At 45.5% G+C, this 22114-nt stretch overlaps 1 long non-coding RNA gene across 1 annotated transcript in view; it reads left to right on the forward strand.

Annotated features, from left to right (window-relative positions):
• LOC138759960 (uncharacterized) overlaps nt 1-13421 on the forward strand; it is a 75976-nt gene extending 62555 nt beyond the window's left edge. The window contains exon 3 of the long non-coding RNA XR_011355275.1: nt 12959-13421. This is a non-coding gene — a long non-coding RNA (uncharacterized lncRNA). The remainder of the gene's footprint in view (nt 1-12958) is intronic.
• The last annotated feature ends 8693 nt before the right edge of the window (nt 13422-22114 follow it).

Raw genomic sequence — 22114 nt, forward strand, 5'->3', positions numbered from 1 at the left:
TGAGGGCTAGATGGGGGGTGGTGGCATCGTCCGTGGAGTGCGAACTATATGCGAACTGCAGAGGGTCCAGTGACAGGGGCAGTAGGAGTTTGATGTGCCCCATGACAAGCCCCTTGAAGCACTTCATGACTGTAGACATGAGTGTGACAGGGCGGTAGTCATTGAGTCAGGACACAGATGACTTCTTTCGCACGGGGACAACGATGGTGACTTTGAAGCACATTGGGAGATGTCAGTGAGAACATCTGGCAGCTGAGCCGCACATCCTCTGAGCATTCTGTTGGGGACTTTATCCAGTCCAGGGGTTGATCTTGCCTAACACTCTCCAGTATAAGACGCAGCATTTGGAGGAGAGGTGGTCTGTTGTGCAGGCATGTTATTTCTCACCTTAAAATGCACATAGAAGTTGTTCAGTGCATCTGGGGGGGGGGGGGGGGGGGGGGGAGGCATCACAGATGATGTAGTCTTGTGGTTGATGATGTCTTGGATCCCTTTCCACAAGCGTTGCATGTCCTTGCTGTCCAGGAGGTTACTGTAAATGTGTTGGGCCTTTTCTTCCCTGATGCCCTTAGATAGCTTGGTTCTTGAAATAGCTAGGGCTACCTTGTCACCTGCTCTGAAGACAGTCTCAGTTCCTCAGCATCACACGCATCTCCAAGGCTTCTGCTTAAAATGGGTAATGATGGTCTTGGGCACAGTGAAATCGTCAGTATATTTACTAATGTAGCTAGTCACTGATGCCTAAACTCTTCCAGAACGATGGCAGTTGCCATCGGTTGCGGCTTCCTTGAACATGTGCCAGTCATTGCGCTCAAAGCAGTCTTGAAGTGCATGAATGGCTCCTGCTGCCCATCATCCATCCCAGACAAAGCATTCAAGGCACCCACAACTCTCTCTGTAAAAAATATACACCTGAAACTCCCAAAATTGGGTGAGATTGGACAGGCTGGATTAGTTTTTCCTGGAGAAAAAGGGGCTGTGGGGGGGGGGGAAAGAGTTTTATTGGGGATTTAAGGATGATTTTTTTTTAAATGCAGGATGGTTGATATTTAAACTTACATTTAGAAAATTTGAAATTTAGATATACAGCACGGTTACAGGCCATTTCGCCCATGTGTCCATGTCGCCCAATTTACACCCAATTAACCTACACCCCTAGTACATTTTGAAGATTTAAAATATGCTGCCGGAGGGGGTGGTGGGATCAAATACAATCACCATGTTTAAGGGATCTAGACAGGTACTTAAATAAGCAAAGAATAGAGGATATGGACCTAATGGAGACAAATAGGATTAAAGTTGATGGGCAGAAGGTCATCATAGATGTGATGGGCTGAAGGGCCTGTTTCTGTGCTGTACAACCCTATGACTATGACTTTATATGGATCCTTGATGATAGAGTTAGCGCAATGAGTAAATATACCATCCCCAAATGAATTGGGTATATCGATTCATCTAAAGCAGGAAGATCCCAACTGCAATCCCATTCTCTGCTGATTTAAGCAGGATGGGAGAAGCAGATGCTGGAATCTGGAGAAAAAAATAAACACTGCTGGAGGAACTCAGCAGGTCAGGCAGCATCATCCCACAGAGTGAATCACGCTATTGATGTTTGGGGTCGAGACCATTCATCTGGATGAGCAAAAGAAGGATTTTAAAGATCAAAGAACTTTGGATTAGGGAAAATATTAACTCAAGTTCTACATCTGGGGGCTATCCAGTAATTCTACTGAAGTTAATCCATGATGATTACAGCTGAATATGTATTTTACCTGGAAAAAATATTGCCTTATTCATAACATATGCAAATATATATGCTAAATTTAATTTGTATTCATATGCCACTATTTTCAATACAAGCATTATCATTCCATTTACAATATATCCACAAGGCATTAATTTTCCTTTTTCATGCATTCCTAAGCAAACAAGTCCAAGATGTGTTTTTTTTCTCTCATGATGACGCCCCTCAATATACAATGATATGAGGCCCTTGAACTGTGACCTTTCTCCATTATGCCTCTGTGACAACTGCAACAAGCTTCAGCACATCTCGTGGGCAGGGACCATGGAATGCACCTGTCCACAGAGTTCAGTAGCACTGGAAGATCAATGGGTTTCATGTAGACCAGACTGCATTTTAGCACAAATTGACCACAGCTCAGTCAGACTGAGTTCTTCAGACAATTATCCTCAAAGTCATGATGGAAAAGGAGATCATGGATATTCTCAGATGCTTCCAGAAGCAGATGACAAAGGTCATTTGAAAGAACGCTTCAAGCACCAGCTCTTGTTTAGCTCATTGTGAGCCGGGGCTACCCTGGTGAAGTACCCAGGCCTGAAACATTGGCTATCTTTTACTCCCTCTGGATGCCGGGTGACCTGCTGAGGTCCTCCAGTGCATTGCACTCGACCCCAGCATCTGTATACTTTTCTTGTTTAACTACCCTGTCCAGACTTTCATCGTTACTGGTGGTATATAAGTGCTGCTGGTAGGAAATCTGTTGAGCACTGAATTGGAAGAGATCTGGTGCTGTGCATGGAATGATCTAGTCTGCAGCAACTCTGTGGGTGTCCACGTTGGCAGCATTATTCTGAGAGATTTGGTGTGTAGCAAGAGTGAAGAAGATCTGAAGTGCAACAACAAAGTGTGAGATCTGGCAAACAGCAGTACTGCGAGAGAGCTGTACTTCTCTCAAAGCAGTTCTGGGAGAGAAGTGTGCGCCGTGATAACTCGGAGAAGTCTTTTGTGCAGCATTAGTGAGAAGGATCAGTTGTAAAACAGGATTTGGGAGATATGACATTTGGACACCAGTGATATGGGTTTGCTGCTTCATATTGAGGTATGTATGGTGAGGATGAGTTTGTCCTTCATCTCATTCTGGAATGTCCGTTTGTCAAGAAGGTCTGGAAAACATGATCTTTGTTGAGGTTCATCCTAAACAGCTGCAAAAGACTGGAGTCTTCGCTGCACGATCGGTTCCCAGGGACACCCACTGAGACAAACTCCAACTGCTGCAGGAAGACAGTGAAAAATCTCCCACAGCTGCATTGTAACACTCAGTCTTTGGGCAAACAACAGAGTATTGGACATTCAGTTGAAGCAGCCAAAGAGAACGGCATGTCCATACAGACTTTTTGCCACCAAACCAGGCAAGTCAATGAATGACCTTCCTTCTCTGAGGAAGGTATGAGTGAATTGGCCAAGTTCTTTCAGTAACCACAGCGAAACACAAAAATTGTAGATACTGGAATCTTGAGCAAACGCAGAAGCTGGAGGGACTCAACGGGTCAGGCAACATCCATGGATAGAAATGGTCAGTCAATGTTTCAGGTTGGGACCTTTATGGATAGGTTAAACAAATGTTTATAAAACCCTGCACTTCCATAATAAAATCAGAGGAGAAAAAAGAAGTTTGCAGTTACACAAGCAAGGACTTCTAACAAAGCAAATATCACTCACAATTACTGATATGTTTAGCTTTTTTTAAATATGTGTGTGCTCCGCAAATTGGCATATAAAAATAAGCTTAACCCATTGCCCACAAAAGAATTCAAGGCTTTAAACGGAATTAAATGAGTTTTTAATGAAGACTGGCCTCTAGTGAAGTAAGGTTAATAACTAGGTAACCAGTGTGAACCAGCAAGAATGAAAGTAAAAAATAATTACATAGAGAGAGAGAGCGAGAGAGAGAGAGAGAGAGAGTTCAAATTAACCTACAATTTTCCAGTTCTTCCACCCACCCAAACATCCCTCCTCCCTCTCATTGCTGCTGTCCCCTCCCTCCTTTCTCCACCTATCATCTCCCGCTGTTGCCAACGATACCCCCACTCTTTTGTTTGGATGTTTCCGGCATTTTCACTTCCTTTGATGAAGGGCTCAAGCCCGAAACGTCGGTTCTGCATCTTTACCTTTGTTACATAAAGGACACTGTTTGACCTGCTGAGATTCTCCAGCATTTTGTGTTTTTACTTCAACCACAGTATCGACAGAATTTTGTGATTTACTACCATGCCCCAATAAACTGTAAGCACGATTCACTGCTTTGCTTCCAGTGTTAGGGATTGATCCTGCCCAATACACAATGTCAGGGAAAGGAAGGAGGGTAGATGGTTATCTCATCTGTAGCTGCATATCTTACAATGAGTTTCACGGAGGTTTCAGCATAGACACTTGGCTCATGTGATGGTTTTACACCCAAGGAAAGTACCACAACAATCTCATTTAACAAATGTCAGTTTTGTTTCAATGACCAACAGTTCTCCTGCTGCCTCCACAAAACTGCTGATTACAAGGACATTATATCACTACTGCACTCTAGATGTCCCTTGGAGTATTACACAATTCTCCACAACAGTGCTGCAGGCTGGAATCCCCCAGTACTGTTGCACAGCAGATCTCTCCTAGTACTGCAGTATCCCACATAACTGCTGACTAAATGTTAAATATTAAATGTCAAATCGCCCAAGTCCTGTTTTACAACTGATCCTTCTCACTAATGCTGCACAAAAGACTTCTCCGAGTTATCATGGCGCACACTTCTCTCCCAGAACTGCTATGAGAGAAGTACAGCTCTCTCGCAGATCTGCCGATTGCCAAATCTCACACTTTGTTGTTGCACTTCAGATCTTCTTCAGTCTTGCTACACACCAGATCTCTCAGAATAGTGCTGCCAACGTGGACTCCCACAGTGTTGCTGCAGACCAGATCATTTCATGCCAGCACCAGATCTCTTCCAATACAGTGATCAACAGATCTCCTACCAGCAGCACAGATGATCACTGATCAATAATCACATAAGGCTGGAGTTGTGAAACTATCAGGCTTTTATTAACCCTCCTTTATAAGAAGAGTCCTGTGGGATGAGAAAAAAAGATAATGTGAAACAACTATACGGACCGGGCCCATTTTGGATAAACTTTTTTTTCAGAAAACTGGTCACTTTTTATAAAAACAGCCTTGTAGTAACAACAAATCACTTGTAAAAGTGTTTATACAATAACAAACAAAAGGGAAGGCTTTTTAGGCACAAAAATAATGTTTAATTCTCACAAAAAAAATGCTGGCCACCACTGATCACTGCCCTAGGGTCTTGCTCCTGTCTGGGACCTTAAGGTCCCCGCTGCCACCTGGAGCCCAAGGTCCACAGCTGCCGGCGCCAAGAGCCCAAGGCCCCCGGTCAGTTTGGCTCCAAAAAAATTTTGGATGAATGAAGATTTCAGATATCCTCATTTATCCAAAATTTAAATTTTTTTTCGGATAACTGAGGATTTCAGAGAATCTGAATTTGGATAATCGGATATACATTCTACAGATTAAGTCTATCAGGGGGTCTCCTCTGCTGAAGCGAGTGACGTGGCAATGGTTGAGGCACTGCCGTAGCCTCCTGAACAGCTTGTGAGGTTGGCCTGTTAACAGTTTGTCGAGGGGTAGGGACAGGTGGAGGAATGTGGAGCTGGTACAAAATTGGCAACAACAGTGACCAGAGGAAGGGGGTGGTCAGCTGCAGGTTCCGGGACTCCTAAGGTTGAATTGGGGGGAGTGTCTGTTGAAAGTTAGTGGTGGTCGGGGAGGCTCCCGATGATGCCAAGTCCTGAATTGAGACCATGTATTTGTGCCTGTCAGAAAAGGCAATGCAGGCATACTGGGGGTTTGCGTGGAGAAGGTAGACCATCTCAACCAGCGGGTCAGTCTTAGATTACTTGATGTGCCTCTGGAGCTGGACCGGTCCTGGGGAGGTAAGCCAGGTTGCAGCCTAGTCCCTGTCACAGACTTCTTAGGGAAAACAAACATCTGTTCATGAGGCATGTTGTTGGTGGCCGTACATAAAGTGACCAGATGGAGGGGAGTTTGTCTGGGAGGACTTCTTGTAATTGGGAAACAGGGAGACCCCATGACCTCATTAACAGGAGGTTGGTTTTCCAGACCGTGGCATACTCCTTTTCCACTTGCCCATTTCCTCTTGGGTTGTAGCTGGTGGTCCTGTTCGTGGTAATACCCCTGGCCAGCAGGTACTGCCACAGCTCATCACTCATGAATGAGGTCCCCCAGTCGCTGTGGATGAAGCTGGTGTACCAAAAGAGTATGACGATATTGCACAGGGCCTTGATAACTGTGGCCTTGGTCATGTCCGGGCATTGGATGGCGAAAGGGCAACGGGAATATTTGCTGTTGATTATAAGGAAGTAGTCATTCTGGTTAGAGAAGGGGAGAGGTCCATTGAAATCAATGCTGAGGCACTTGAAGGGGCGGTTAACCTTGATCAGGTGCGCCTTGTCCGGCCAGTAAAATTTAGGTTTGCATTCGCCGCAGACCTGGCAGTTTTTAGTCATTTTCCGGACTTCCTCAGCAGAGTATGGAGATTTGATAAAATGGAGAAACCTAGTTACTCTGGGGTGACAGAGGTTATTATGGTGGGTCTGCAGTCTGTCCATTTGAACACTAGCACAGGTTCCTCGGGATAAGGCATCCGGGGCTCATTAAATTTGCCGGGCCAGTAGAGAATATCATAGTTGTAAGTGGACAGTTCAATTCTCCACCTAAGGATCTTATCATTTTTGATTTTGTCCCTTTGCTTATTTTTAAAAATGAATGTGACTGCCTACTGGTTCATGAGGAGGGTGAACCATTTGTCGGTGAAGTAGTGCCTCCACAATGGCTGTGCCTCTTTTTTGACTGAGGAGCAGTGAATTTCAGGGCCTTGGAGATGTGTGAGAAGATGATGAAAGGTCTACCTGCTTGATTGAGTGTGGCAGCCAGGGCAAAGGAAGATGCATTGGTCTCTACTTGGAATGTGTGGACTTGCCAATGCATGGTGGCCTTGGTGATGTTGTCTTTGATACTGTCGAATGCAGTTTGGGGCTCTGCTGGAAAGAAAACATGGTGGCTTTGACCAATGAGCTAATCTTGTCCACATAGTTGGGGAACCATTGAGTGTAGATAGTATGGGAAGAATCCAAGGGATCTCTTCAGAGCTTTGTGGGTATATGGGAGGGGTAGCTCCATCAGCAGATGCATGTGGTCAGGGTTGGGGCCAATTACACCATTCTTCACCACGCAGCCAAGTATGGCTAGTTATGCAGTCTGGAACAGACATTTGGTTCTCATTATAAGTGAGGTTCACACATCATGATCCTGCAATTTGTGGCTGCAGATAGTTACCTTATGGGAAAGTGGCATGTAGATCATAGTGGTCCATCTCCCACTGAAAGACGGAGACCCCGTTTGTGACACTGAAGGGGACCTGGAGGAATTGGTAGAGGTGGCCATCTTCCTCGAATGCCATATACAGGCAGTCCTCTGGGAAAATCGGGAGCTGGTGATACGCTGACTTCAGATTAGTCATGGAGAATACCCAATATTGTGCAATCTGGTTGCCATATTGACTATGTGGGGAAGGGCTACGTGTCGAGTTGTGTGTATCGGTTTATGGTCTGGCTGTAGTCTATGACCATCCTATTCTTATCTCAATTCTTTACCATGACCACCTGGGCCCTCCAAGAGCTATTGCTGACCTCAATGATGCCCTCACCCAACAAGCACTGAACCTCCAACATAATGAACAGCTGCACAGTACCATCTACTCCTGGTGCCCATCGGCTTGCAATTGGGGGTGAGACTGGTGAACAGTGGGGGGGGGGTTTGACCTTGAAGGTCGAGAGACCATATGTCACTTTCATGGGGCCGTCTGTGAATTGCTCGCTGCAGACAGTGAGGGGGGAGGGGCCCATCGAATTGCAGAGTGACTTTCTGAAGTTGGCACTGGAAATCCAACCCCAGTAGCAAGGGGGCACAGAGTTATGGCATGATGAACAGTCTGAAGTGTTTGTAAACTAGGCCTCTAACAGTCAGGGTCACAATGCAGGATGGCTGCCATGTATGATTTTGATGTGAGTGATATCCTGTATTTGGCAGGATGTACTTTAAGGCACAACCGTATAGCGGTATTGGGGTGGATACATTTTTTTGTACTCCTGCTATCAAATAAACAGTTGATAACATGCCTGCTTACCTGGACGTCCATCATGGACCTGGCGAGTTTGTGTGGTGCCTCCTGGTTCAAGATGATGGAGGCCAGCATGGATCCATTTTCCGAGTCTGATGGGTGCTTATGCTCCTGTGATAAGATGGCTGGCCTCAACCCCTCATGGAGTCGTATGCCTGAGAAAATGGCATTAGGAGCACAGTCCAAAATTGTGATTTCATTACTCACACATGATGTCACTGGTGTGCAGGGAAGATGCCGCTGAAGCACTTCCCGGAGTGGAGACTGTCCACACATGGTGCTGCTAGATTTCGTGAATGGTTTGGACTGGCAAACTTTGGCGTAATTCCCCTTTGTCCAGCACCTGGTGGACACTGCATCCTTGACAGGGCAACATTTCCTCGGATTCAGATCCTGCCCACAGAAATAGCAATTGGGGAGATCATCCTCAGTGGTGGCCAAGGTCCCATCACTAGAGTAGTGGGACAGTGTAGAGGTCCAGTCACTTACAGGGTGAGATGATGCCCTGTCCCAAAGTAGTGGTGCCTGTGACGACCAAGAGGCTGAGTAATCATCTGAGTTCTGGAGGGCCACCTCCAGTGTCTCTGTAAGTTCAATCACCTTTTGTTCCAGTAGTCATTGCCATATGTAACCAGAGAAGATACCAACCCGTACACACTTCTGCATTCTGGGCGGCCGACATGGCCTTACAATCACATGCACTGCACAGGTTCAGGAGGGCTCACAGGTACTTGGGACTTGACTCACCAGGTCACTGTTTTCTGGTGGCCAAGAGGAGCCTCATTAGCTTTCCTGCGATACTTGTCCTTAACAATCTCCATAGCTGTTTGGTATGAGCTGGCATACTGATCATTGGGAACACTTGGGGTCCGACACGCGAGAGTAGTCTCAGTCAGTTAACATCTGTGATGATGGCATCCGCGGCGGCTGCCAGCAAGTTTTCAAAGCAGTATCAATGTAGTTCAAAGTTGTTTGGGGCGTCCAGCCACCGTGGGTCAACATCAAGCTTCTCACGTTTCAGGTATTGTTCCATGCTTATTTGAAATTTTTAGTTAATAAAATAGATGTCCCATCAATAATTGCAAAAGGCTGGAATTGTGAAACTATCAGGCTTTTATTAACTAAAGACTGGAACCTCATTGACTGATCGAAGCAAAAAGAAAGGAGAACATGCAAGAAGCTGTGGGAAGGATCGGTCTTGAGTGGCGTGTCCAGTCGGCTGCAGCCATTCGTGACATAACAGTAGTTTACCACTAGCACACACATCTCTTAATTTAAAACTCGATCCATTCATAAGTAAGACAAAATATTTATGAACTCCAAACAAAATCCTTATAGGATCACTTCACCTCTTTGTGTTATCACCAATGGAATAGGCAAAGATGTCATCTGTCCACAAATTATTCCAAAAGATGCCCAAGATAATAAAAACAGTATTCCGTTACATCCCTGCCTTTGGAGAAAGTACCAGGGAGTTGGTCAATACCAATGGAATGGTCATCTGTTAAATGTCCTTCAGGGCAGTAACAGAAAATGATACAAAATACTAAATAAACAGAACAGCTAAAATGAAAAGTTGGCTGTCCTTCCAAGAAATAAAGCAGGAGAAAGGGTTAATGACTCTGGTTCAATTAATGGTGATCATCAAGTAGTTTGAATTTGCTTCTGGTTGCAATAATTTGATGAAGATTAGCCATGATAATTATATTGTGCTTTTTAATTAAGAAAGATCCCTCAAAATAATTATAAAAATATTTATTTTTAATTCTGAAGCCAGAGTCTTTACCTAGTTTTATTATAGAGTATGACAATATAAATAATATTAAACCAAAAAGTAAATCAGTCATCAATTCTGGACCTTGTGTATTTTTTTTGTTCCTTTACAATGTTGGCTAATGGATGCAAATTTTAAGATAGAGAGAAGCATATCAAAGATTGTATATTGTGTTCATCTGTCCCCTCCTGCTGACAGTGCCTGCCTTGTTTCTGAATCTTGTAGTTCAAGGGAGACTTGGTGGTCTTCTGGGAGTAACCATCAGCCCAGACAACACTTGAGCCTTGTCTCTGGCAGACTCCTGTGAAGTGTGGGCTGGGAGGGAGAGAAGCATTGAGAAGGGAAAGGTATTCTCATTAACCCAAGGTGAGATCATGTATTTTAATTGGCACTGGTATGCCGGCAGGGGAATGAGAACTATAAATGATTGGGGAATTGAGGAGTGGAGAGAGAGCTTCACCTGATTCATCTCTCAGGGTAGGTGGTCAAGCAGTTTGTAGCAGCAGAGGAGGTCTAACACTAAAATAAAGGAGCACGTTAAAGTGTTCTTATTTCCTCTCCCCTCCCCCAACTCATTGGCTGTGCATCAGCAAGTCAACCCATTAATGTTTTGCTGGCGATTTTCAGCTGCTATCCTCCCCTGCCTTCCCGACAAACACTTCTCAACAGCAACAAGACTGACACGTTGCTTTAAAAAAAGGGTAGCATTTCAGGCATAGGCTCTCATCGTGACAAGTCTGCTCATTTCCCTGCAGCTTTTCCCAGGAGAAACATAATCGAAAACCATTAGACAAATAACACTCCATTTCCTTTTTGCATAAATAAAACAAAAATAAAATTTCTCACACATAATTTTGAGTGTCTTTCTGTGAGGTGGAAAATTAATAAAGGGATGATTGAGAAATTTCCTTATGTTGGTTACGATCTCTGGACATGGATTTTAGATATTTAAGAGCATTGACACCTTGTCTGGGTGCGTGAATCAGTGTAAAATAACTGTTTCTGAGCAGCCAAGAGTGCTGCTGTGGTGTGGCAGGCAGCATTCGAGGAATCTTCCCTAATAGTGTCCTCTCTTCTGTCTACTTTGTGTTACTTGTGAACTGAAGGGAAGAAATCTGTTCTGAAATGTTCTTTCTCACTCAGAACCTGTTCACTTGTAACAGTTTGGGAAATGTTCAAAAATCTTGAGTAGTGTTTTTGTAATTATAAAGTTGACCTAATGTGAAAGCTTCCTATTTATCTCATGGTACCAATAACAGGTTCCTGGATCAGGTGGATCTTGGTTCATCTGCCTCCAGCTCGGGGTGAAGAGTAGATTTACCATCTCACTCCAGCTGATATGGGCACACATTGTACTTTTGCAGGCAAATATGCATTATGGTTCTTCCTCCGGAGCAAATGCTGTTGAGACAGCAAATAGAGCAGGTAGGCAAAAAGGGTTTTCACCACTTCATTGTCAGAGAAACGAGAAAAAAGGAGCAGAAGGCCATTTGGCCCTTCTCCACCTATCATTTCAGTTCCCTATTCCTGCTTTCTCTTCATATCTACCCCCTTCTTGAATGCATTTAATAACTTGGCCTTAACTGCCTTCTGTGCTCCAAAATGGGTGAATAAACTTATCCAGATTTCAGTTCTAAATAGCATAGTACTCATCCTCAATCTGTGACCCCCCTCATCCTAGGCTCCACGGCCATTGGAACCACATTGGGCTGTATCATATTTGCCTCGTCTTGTTCAAATGTAATAGATTTTCATGAGATCTGTCTTATTTTTTTGAACTATTGTGAATATTGGCCTAATTAACCCACTCTCTCCCCATGCTTCATTCCTGCCATTCCATGAATTGGCCCAATTCCACTCCTGCCAAGATCATGTTTTCTCAGATAAGACAAACATGCAGACAAAACTCCAGAGGTGTTCTCACAAAGGCCGTAGCAAAACATCCTTGCTTTTATTTCCACATCCTCTTGCAAGAGTCTCATTGGATTGGACCCAGGTCTCAAAGAAAAGCCTTTATCTTTTGGGACATCAACCTTCAATATGTTGGATTATCAGAGTCGGCGGTCAGAAGAGATCTAATCGATGGGCCATTTGGGTAATCGGGGGGGGGGGGGGGGGAGGGGGGGACACAAATTGTCATCTGCAAATTCACTCAGCGTAGGTTGGGTGCAGTCTGCAGTTCTAAATTAAAACTATAGTCTTCCAATCAACAAAGTTTTCCACCACTGACAAGTGTCCATCAGGGTAGTACAGAAGGTGGCTTTTGATTTAATCTGTGCTCGTTTGTTAAATTTTTTAACATTTGTCTCTGGTGACTGTCAGCGGCTGAAATTCACAAGAGAATGGTTTCCCATGGAACCCCATATGGTTCCAGTAGATCTCAGTAAATATTGCTGGATCTGTTCCCATATGTACAAACACCACCCCTGCCTCCCACCAGCCCCAGACTTTCTCAATCCATCCTTGCCCAAACGTGCTGCCTGCTGCTGAGATAAGTTTTCATTTGTATTTTTTTTGGCCCTGTTGGCATCCTTCGTGAATACGTTTTGGGTAATGAGTATCAGTCACTCAGACATCTAGGGGCTCACAGGAAAGCCTGTTCTTGTCCCACTCAGGACAATACATGCTCTCGCAGCCAGAGCCACGCATTGCGGAGCTGACTTTTCCCACAGCCCTAACCCCTAGTGCTGCGGGTGGGTGGGGGAAGCACAATAACTCATTTGGGGATGGGTCATGGCCCACGAATGCCCTCCCCCCATGACGCTAAACCTGTGGATTATTTTGATTTGATTCACAAATTGTCAAGCAAACAGAATGCAACAATATGAACAAGAGTGACATGAATGTGTAGAGTGACCAGTCTGAGGATCATTTTTGACGCAGACTTGATGCTCAATTTTCTCTTCCTCCAGTTATTGGCCTGTTGCTGGCTTCTTACATTCTTCGTCATCAATGATCAAGTCTGAACTGGTTGGTTTGGTTTCAGATGGACTCTTTGGTGAGCTCAAAGATGAACTGACCAATGCTTAAAGATAATCATTTCATTTCAATCCCCATTCCCCCAGAATTCTTTGCCGGTTACATGCAATCAATTTTATATTTTTGTGATAATGCAAACCAACAACTGATATTTATTTTGTAGTTTTAATGTAGCAAAACTTCTTAATGTACTTCACAGGAGGAGTGTTCTCAAAGATTTAATGGCAAATTAGAGAGAAGATGCTGAAGCATATGATTGATCAAAAGGGACAATTTCAGGGGTGATCTCAAAGATGGAGGAGCTGTAATGAGCCAGTTCTGGACAGCGAGGAGATCCCAGGGACGAGGCCTTTTAGCTGAAAGCAAACTGCCGGCGGAAGAGCAATTAACAGAGCAAGATCAAGTTGCGGAAAAGAAGGAGGGCAGGTATTGCGGAGGGATGGCGAGTTGGAGGAGATTACAGAATAAGGATTTAAATCAAAAGGATAAGAGGCCTTATTCCCCCAAATTTTACCTCCTTACAGTGTGCTCACCGATGTGTATAAGAGGCACTTGATCTGATCACAACCCTTTAATACAAGTGTGCTAAAAACTGGAATTGCCATGACAATGAACAGTGACATTTAATGAACTTTCATCAACATAAAAAGTTTGAGCATTGATTTCATGCTGTGTTTTGCTTTCAATCTTGCTCTCTGTCTGGCATCAGACTGGGAGAAAAAAACGAAACACTTACTGTTGGTCCCAATGCACAATGAAATCCTTTCAAAGCATAGACTGAGAGCCGACCCACCTCCTAACTGTGGCCAATTATGTGGCTTAAGTTGAGCAGACACCTCAACTTCCAATGGATATCCCTTTGTGTCATTGCAATGATGTTTCGTATGCACACAAAAAACAAGCATCATTGAGACCCCCTGAGATACTAGCTTTACATTACACAAAGTCAGGGCCACTCTTAACATTGCAGGAAGTCTAAACCAGAATAAAATAAGAGCAAACTGAAGTTAGAGAATTGAAACATTCCAAATCTGTAGTCAACTATCAGCCAATCATATCAGGGTACAGTCAAATAAATGACAACCTCTATCAAGAGCTTCCGTCGCATCATGCGCCCATTATATAAATAATTTGCTTGGTCTTGGGTGTTTATTAGAGCTGAACATGGAACAGTGTAGCACAGGAGCAGGGCTTTCATCCTTACAATGGCTTTGCCGAACACGATGCCAAATTCAACTAAATCTTTTCTGCATGCACATGCCTCATTTCGTATTAACACCTGATTCCATACTACACATTGGACTTCTGCTGGAAGCATGGTGTACATACAACCACCTTGTGTATCAACTACCCTATCATTATGGTCCACAAGCCAATGAAAGGATGCATCAGAAGCTATTGAAGTTTGTAGTCTTTCAACACATGAATAGCAAAACTACACAAGTCCTCTCGTGATATCCTTTTTGAATTATCAGCTCAACGATGATATTCGGCCCCTGAACATTTTGTCACGTGCAAGAAGCTGCATCATTAAACACTTCCCACCTTTTTATATCCATCGAGGAATCTCAGGTTGGTTAGATAGTGGGGTGACATCCCTCCTGGGTCGAGCTGTGTTCTTCATTCTCAAGCATTGACATGGTCTTTCTCTTGTACCAGTGTGATACTTCAAATTCAGTCAATCTCAGTGTGAAATTGCAAATAAATGATGAGTTCCGAGTGCTCCTGATTCATGGAATCACAAGTATCAGAGCCATGACGACTTACATTGACTGCTCTTCCAACTGGTGGATCTCAGTAGTTCTGCTTTATTTATTTTCAGGATGAGGACGTCCCTGATAATGCTGGCAATGCTTGTTGATCTCCTACATTGCTGAACTGAGGAAGCAGTTAATAGTCAACCACACTGCATGGAACCATAAATCCATCAGACCAAAACACAGCAAGATCAAGTCGCAGAAATGAAGGAGGGCAGGTATTGCGGAGGGATGGCGAGATGGAGGAGATTACAGAATAAGGATTTAAATCAAAAGGACAAGAGGCCTTATTCCCCCAAATTTTCCCTCCTTACGGTGTGCTCACCGATGTGTATAAGATGTCCCACCTGTCACAATCCAGTTGTTTTACAATTATGGTCACTAAGAGTAACTTCAGTTCCAGATTTACTTATTTGTTTGAATTTAATTTCCCAGTGGCAATGATTGGATTCCTACTCAAGTCTACAAATCAGTCATCCAGAACTCTGCTAATTGGTGCAGTAATATAACCACTCCTCTTTCATATATATCATTTAGGGTAGCAGGACTTACCCCACTGTGACACTCATAATTTTGGGACAATAGTTTCCATGAGTCCAAAATGGGGTTCCCTCAAATCTAATTTGCCTGGTAGTCATTAGTGCTGTGTTGACAAGTGTTTTATAGGGCCTAACATTTGATCTGGTAGTGCTTGATGTGAAAGTGTGGAAGCATTTTGATGGTTACAAATTGATATTTGATATGATACTTACTTTAGCTTTTGTCCTCACCCAGACATTGACGATTCCTTGAAACTGACCAAACCTGTAACCTGACTAGGAAGGAAAGTTGAGGAGAGACATTAGGGTTAAGTTTCTTACACAGAGAGTGGTGGATTCCTGGAATGCATTGCCAGGGGTGGTGGTGGAGGCTGGAACAATAGAGGCCTTTAAGAAATAGGAACATGGATGAAAGAAAAATAGAGGGTTATGAGGTAGGAATGGTTAAGTTTTTGTTTGGTAGGTTATGAATGGGTCAGCACAACATCGTGGGATGAAAGGCCTATACTGTGCTGTAATGTTCTATGTTAGGCCATGGTGAGGAATGGACCTACTTCCAGATGAATGGTTAAGCCTTTAGATTTTAGCCAATTAATTTAATTCCAATGCTGCTATATCCATTAGAGCAAGAGGTATTATTAATTATTTATATCCTAATAATATATCATTATAATATATTATAATTTATTATCATAATAATTATAAATGGTTAATTAAGGTGGGCTGTAAGGTCAGTTTCCCTGCTGCTTTTTCTGTTATTCTATAAGAGTTCTATGAAAATTTCACTCTTGAATGAAGTTGGTATTAATGGTTTATTACTGGCTGTCCTGAGGTTTAATGAAAAGTCTGACTTGCAGGGGCAAATCAGAGGTTGGTAATTGTAAACTATGTCAGATTCAGATTCATTTATTGTCAGAGTACATACATGACATCACATACAACCTTGAGATTGCTTTTTTTTCCTGCGGGAGAGGCAGAATTACCTCTTACCTCAAAAAAACTGTACACAGGGAATACATGTAAACAAATAAAGAATTGTAAACAGTTAACAAATTGAAACAAACTGACTGTGCAATACAGAGAGATTTAAAAAATCAATAAAGTGCACATGTAAGAGTCCTGAAATGAGTCTGTGACTGAGTTTGTTGTTGAGGAGTCTGATGGTGGAGGGGTAGCAGCTGATCCTGAACCTGGTGGAACAAGTCTTGTTGAACCTCTACCTCTTTCCTAATTGCAGCAGCGAGAACAGAGCATGTGCTGGGTGTTGTGGATCCTTGATGATTGGCCGCTGCTCTCCGACAGTCCCATTCTCTGTAGATGTTCTCGATGGTGGGGCGGGTTTTTCCTGTGATGTACTGGGCTGTGTCTACTATTTTTTGGAGAGCTTTATGCTTAGGGGTATTGGTGTTCCCATACTAGACCATGATGCAGCCAGTCAGCGCACTTTCCACCACACATCTGCAGAAATTTTCCAAGGTCAGACCAAACCTCCGCAAACTCCTGGGTAAGTAGACAGGCTGACGTGCTTTCTTCACAATGCTTATTGGTGGGTTGGGTCCAGGAAAGATCCTCTGAGATAGTGATTCCCAAGAACTTAAATTTCATTGTGCTCTCCACCTCTGATCTCCCAACGATACCTCTGGCTTTCCTTTCCTTTCCTAAAGTCAATAATCAGCTCCTTAGTCAGCATTGGGCAAATGGTCTCACGCCAAAAAAAATCACTTCCTTTTCGTAGCGTGTCAAATGATTCAAAGACTTGTGGACTCAAACCAAGGCTTTTATTACCAAAAGACTGGAGTATAGTACATCAGCCAGTCCACATCGACCTGGATTTGGTTAGATGCAGCCCTTTATGATTTGGCCAGTAGGTGTGGCTACGGCTCTCAGCCAATCGTTAGCACGATATACAAATATATACAAATATATACAGAGGAGATAGGATCCCATGCTATCATACTTTTAAACAGAACAAATGTGCTAGATGGTCTGCATGGACATAATGGGCCTAATGGCCAAGAACCTTTGCATTGTTAGTAGTTTTCAGGCCAAGTCCCAAACCCACATCCTGCTGCTGATCCCACTGTTCTTGTGGTCGATTTAAGCAGCCAGGGAGGCACCTCCGTCACTACAAATGACAGCTGAGCATTTCTGCTGCTAACCTCAGCCACTCACACCCCATGTCTGACAGCACCAACTCCTGCAATGCAGAGAATTTCCTTGCAGCGATACTGGAGGGTGACATCAGCTTCATCCATAGCGGATGACGTTCCTTGGCAATATATTTGTTCTGAGAATGTCACAAGCTCACTTCTATTTTCAGAGCAAATCCAATCAATTGTTATCAGCCTATTTAACCACTTATTCTGAGTGCATGTAGCACGTCATGACTGAAAGACTTTGATCTCAACAGAAATTGCTTAGTACCACCTGGAAAACAAAGAGCAAGAGCTCTGGCAGCTGGAAAAGCCCTTCCCTTGGAATATTGAGCTGAATGTGAATATATTCAAAACATTCCAATTATGATTTTAATTAAAGATTTTAATAACCCAAAACAGAAAATGATGAATTCTGACCTGAAATGTTAACCTTCTTTCTTTCTTTTCTGGTGCAGCTTGACATCCCCCACTGTTTCCAGCATTTTTTTTAGTTTTACAGTAAAATCCCTGTTATCTAGAATTCAAGCAACTGGCAATAAAATTATGGAAAATAATAGGTGAACAATACGCTTAAAATTGGCGCATCCTAGCAGTCAGTTTGTCAGTTTGCAACATGTAATCTCAAGCAACTGGAAAATTCACTTATCCAGCATCTACCAATCCCTGGACAGCAGGGGCTCTACTATATTTGAGATATCCAGCATCGGCAATTTTTAGCGTGGAATAATTTGATGAGCACCAATGGACAAGGGTACTGAGGGATAATTTGGGATGCTGCACTGACTTGCCATGCTCAATTATGCAAAGTTCAGCGAATGTTAATGGAAAGATTAGTTTACTCCATGTAACTAAGGTGCAGTTTTTATTTTTTAAAAGCCCAAAACAATTAGGATTATTAAGTGCTTGCACCTCAATCTCATTTGGGCTTGGTAAAATGTCTGAAATGTTAGCTCAAAATTGTGGTTTTTCCTTTCTGATTTTGTTGCCAGTGAGATATCTCACTGTGCTTGGCTTTCCAATTGGCATTGCATTGGAGTCCTGGCAACACTGAACTGATTTCTGAAAGCAGCCGGCATCAGTGAAGAGGCAGTTCCTTGCCACAGAAATTGCTAATTCTTTGTTACACTTTCCTTCAAAATCAAAGAAAGCTTTGTCGCAAGGTCCATCCCATAACTAACTAGTGCAGTCAGTACTGCTGCAGGTTATCTTGCTTTCCAAATGACTACAAAGTCGCTCCGCAATATTATGGCTGAAGTTTGCATTTCATTCCTCAGCAGTCAACCAGAGTAGGAGATGAGGGATTTACTGAGGCTTGGAGCAACCGATGCAGCGAAGAGCCACAGTGTGGTGCGCTGTTAGCCAGTATCAGACACACACAAGGTAAAGATTGTACAATAGGCTTTAATCCACAAAGACTTCCACAGAGCCAGGCTGGCTGCAGCTGCAGTAACTCTGAGTGAGCTTCGGGAGGACGGTGCAGGCTTATAATTCCGCCAAGAGTAATTGACACCCAACTGGGTGAGGCTTGATCCCTTCAGGCCAACTGATTGACAGCCAGCCAGGAGTTGTCCTGTCGCCTTACAATCCTTCAGGTACTGTGGTTGCCCCCTGCAGTAGGCGCCGGTACACTCCTGCAGGTACAGGTGTTGCCCCCTGCAGTAGGCTGGTGGTGTACCACCACATTAACCCCCTTCTTTAAAATTGTCCCGGGGGGGGTGGAGTTACAAGAAATTGTACCCACTATACACATACAATATTTCAATATTTACAGGTTGAGAAGGTCCGGCGGCCGCCGGGGTCTCTGTGACCGTCGTAGGACTGGCTCCTGGTCACTGGTCGGAGGGGAAGTAGGGGGGCTGGCGGCAGAGGTCTGTGTGACTGGTGTGGTTCCGCGTGGAGGGGTGGCCGGGGTTGACGTATGAGGGTCATATTGGATGGGTGGGGGGGGCAGGTTCATTTCCCAGGGCTGAAGCGGGCCCCTGGTGGTTAAGGAGGTCCTGCTTGTCCCATAGCTGCCTGGAGATGGGGATGTATGCCCAGTCAGCGTCATCCTAGGCTGGAGGATGGCATGGTGTGGTGGGTGCTCCTGCTGGTGTCAGGTCTCTGGTTGAGATGGTGTCCTCCCTGCCACTGCCGAACTAATGTAAACGTAGTTGTGGTTTGCATGTAGGAGGAAGACCTGCTCGACCAGGGCTCGACCAGGGCTTACGCAGGAACACCAATTCCGGGATGTAAGCCAAGCTGGGAGGGACATTCCAGCACCGACATCCTGGGGAATGAGAACAGAAGTTCATGAGGGGTTTCATTGGTAGCCGTGCACAGCAGCGACTGAATGGCATGGAGCGCCTCGGGCAGGGCGTCCTGCCAGTACTCCATGGCCCACCCTTTTGACCTGAGAGCCAGGAGGACTGTCTTCCAGACCACCCCATTTTCGCATTCCACTTGCCCATTGCCTCTCGGGTTATAGCTCATTGTGCGACTGGTCGCGATTCCCCTCGCCATCAGGTACTGGCGCAGCTCGTCACTCATGAAACTAGAGCCCCCGGTCGCTGTGGATGAAGGCGGGGTAGCCAAACATGGTGAAGATCTGCCCCAGGGCCGTGATGACGATGTCCGTAGAGGTGTCTGGACAAGGGATAGAGAAAGGGAAGCGTGTGTACTCGTCCACTACCGTGAGGAAGTAGACATTTCAGTTAGTGGAAGGCAGGGGCCCTTTGAAGTCCATGCCGAGACGCTCGAAAGGCCAAGAGGCCTTTACAACATGGGCCTGGGGCGGACGGAAGAAATGGGGTTTACTTACCTTGCAGATCCGACAGGCCTTGGTCATGTCCCTGACGTCCCTGATGGTGTACGACAGGTTCCAGGACTTAATGAAGTGGTGCAACCTGGTGACACCCAGATGGCAGAGGGACTCATGCAATGCCTGCACCCTGTCGACGTGCATAGACCCACAGGTGTGAGAGAGGGCATTGGGGGAGTCATTAAACTTCCCGGGGCTGTACTGGATGTTGTAGCTGTAGGTTGCCAGCTCGACTCTCCAGCGCAGGATCCTGTCATTCTTGATCTTGCTCTTGTGGGTAGTGTTAAACATGAATGCCACAGCCTGTTGGCCCATGAGGAGGGTGAATGTCCTGCCGGCCAGGTAGTGGCGCCAGTGGCGGATCGCTTCCACAATCACCTGGGCCTCCTTTTCAATGGCGGAATTCCCTATCTCGGAGCCATGGACGGTCCTGGTTGAGGGTAGCGGCGAGGGCTACCTCGGAGGCATTGCTCTCCACATGGAAGGGGGAGTTCTCATCCACAGCCTGCATCGTGGCGTCCGCGATGTCTTGCCTGATGTGGATGAAGGCTGCCGGCACCTCGGGTGGGAGGGGAAAAGTTGTGGCTTGGGCCAATGGGCGGACTTTGTCCAAGAAGCTAGGGACCCACTGCGAGTAATAAGAGAAAAGGCAAAGGCATCTGTGGAGGGCTTTTAGTGTGGGGAGGGGGGGGAGGTAGCTCCATTAATGGCCACATCCTTTCTGGATCTGGGCCAACGACTCCATGCGCCAAGATGTACCCCAGGATGGCGAGGCAGGTGTTGCTAAACACACACTTCTCCTTGTTGTAAGTGAGGTTCAGCTCCCTGGCCATCTGGAGGAATTTTTTCAGGTTAGCACCGTGGTCCTGCTGGTCACGGCCACAGATAGTGACCTTATCCAGAAATGGGAACATCGCCTTCAGCTTATGCCGGTCTACCATGTGATCCATCTCCCGCTGGAAAACAGAGACTCCGTTCGTGACTCCAAAGGGAACTCGGAGGAACTGGTACAGGCACCTGTCCGCATCAAAGGCGGTGTAGGGCTTATTCTTCGGGTGGATGGGGATTTGGTGATATGCCAACTTCAGGTCAATCGTGGGGAAATCCCGGTAGTGGGCTATCTCATTGACCATGTCAGCGATCCTCGGCAGGGGGGTAGGCATCCAGCTGGGTGTACCGGTTAATGGTCTGGCTGTAATCCACGACCATCCTCGGCTTACTTCCCCCTTTGACCACCAAGACTTGGGCTCCAAGGGCTGTTACTTGGCTCTATGACACCTTCCGCCAAGAGTCACTGCACCTCCACCTTGATGAAGTCTCTGTCTGCGGCACAATAGCGCTTACTTCTGGCGGCAATCAGCTTGCAGCCTAGTGCAAGATATGGGAAGAGCGCCGGTGGGGTGATGCACAGTATGAAGTGGCCACAGGTTGGCTGGGGCTGGTAGGTTGGCATGCTGTGTAACGTGAGTGGAGGTTGGGGCCCCCTGAAGCAAAGGTGACACTCTGCAGGTGGCACTGGAAATCTAGGCCCAGGAGGACTGGGACGCAGAGTTTGGGCATGACCAAGAGCCTGAACCCTGTGTAAGTCTCCCCTCCCACAGTTATATCGGCCGAGCAGCGCCCGAGGGTACCAACAGTCTTATCCTTGGTGGCGAGGGCGATCGAGCAGGTGGTGGGTGGACTTTTAATCTCAGGGAGTGGGCCACGCTCGGGTGAATGAAGCTCTCGGAGCTGCCACAGTCGAACAGGCACTTCGTTACCTGCCCGTTGACTTGCACATCCATCATAGAGCGCCCAAGATCGTGAGGGATGTCCCTGGTCAGCGTGGTGGCAGCCAGGATTGTCTCAGAGTCAGGGTTGTTGCTTTCTGGTTGTGTGCAGTGATTTAGAGCATCCGGAGGTGTGGGGAGCATCGGTAGGGCGGCCCACTCATCGCCCACGTTGACCATGTCGACATCGGTCGTGAGGTGCGGCATGTGGCAGCTGTTGGCAAACGGAGGTGTGGGGAGCGTTGGGAGGGTGGCCTGGTTACCGCCCGTGTTGACCACATCATTCTCAACATCATCGGGGACCCTCCGAGTCGGCCGCTGCCTGGCCCAAGAT

Source organism: Narcine bancroftii, chromosome 4 (genome assembly GCF_036971445.1).
Source record: "Narcine bancroftii isolate sNarBan1 chromosome 4, sNarBan1.hap1, whole genome shotgun sequence".
In the NCBI taxonomy this organism is placed as follows: Eukaryota; Metazoa; Chordata; class Chondrichthyes; order Torpediniformes; family Narcinidae; genus Narcine; species Narcine bancroftii.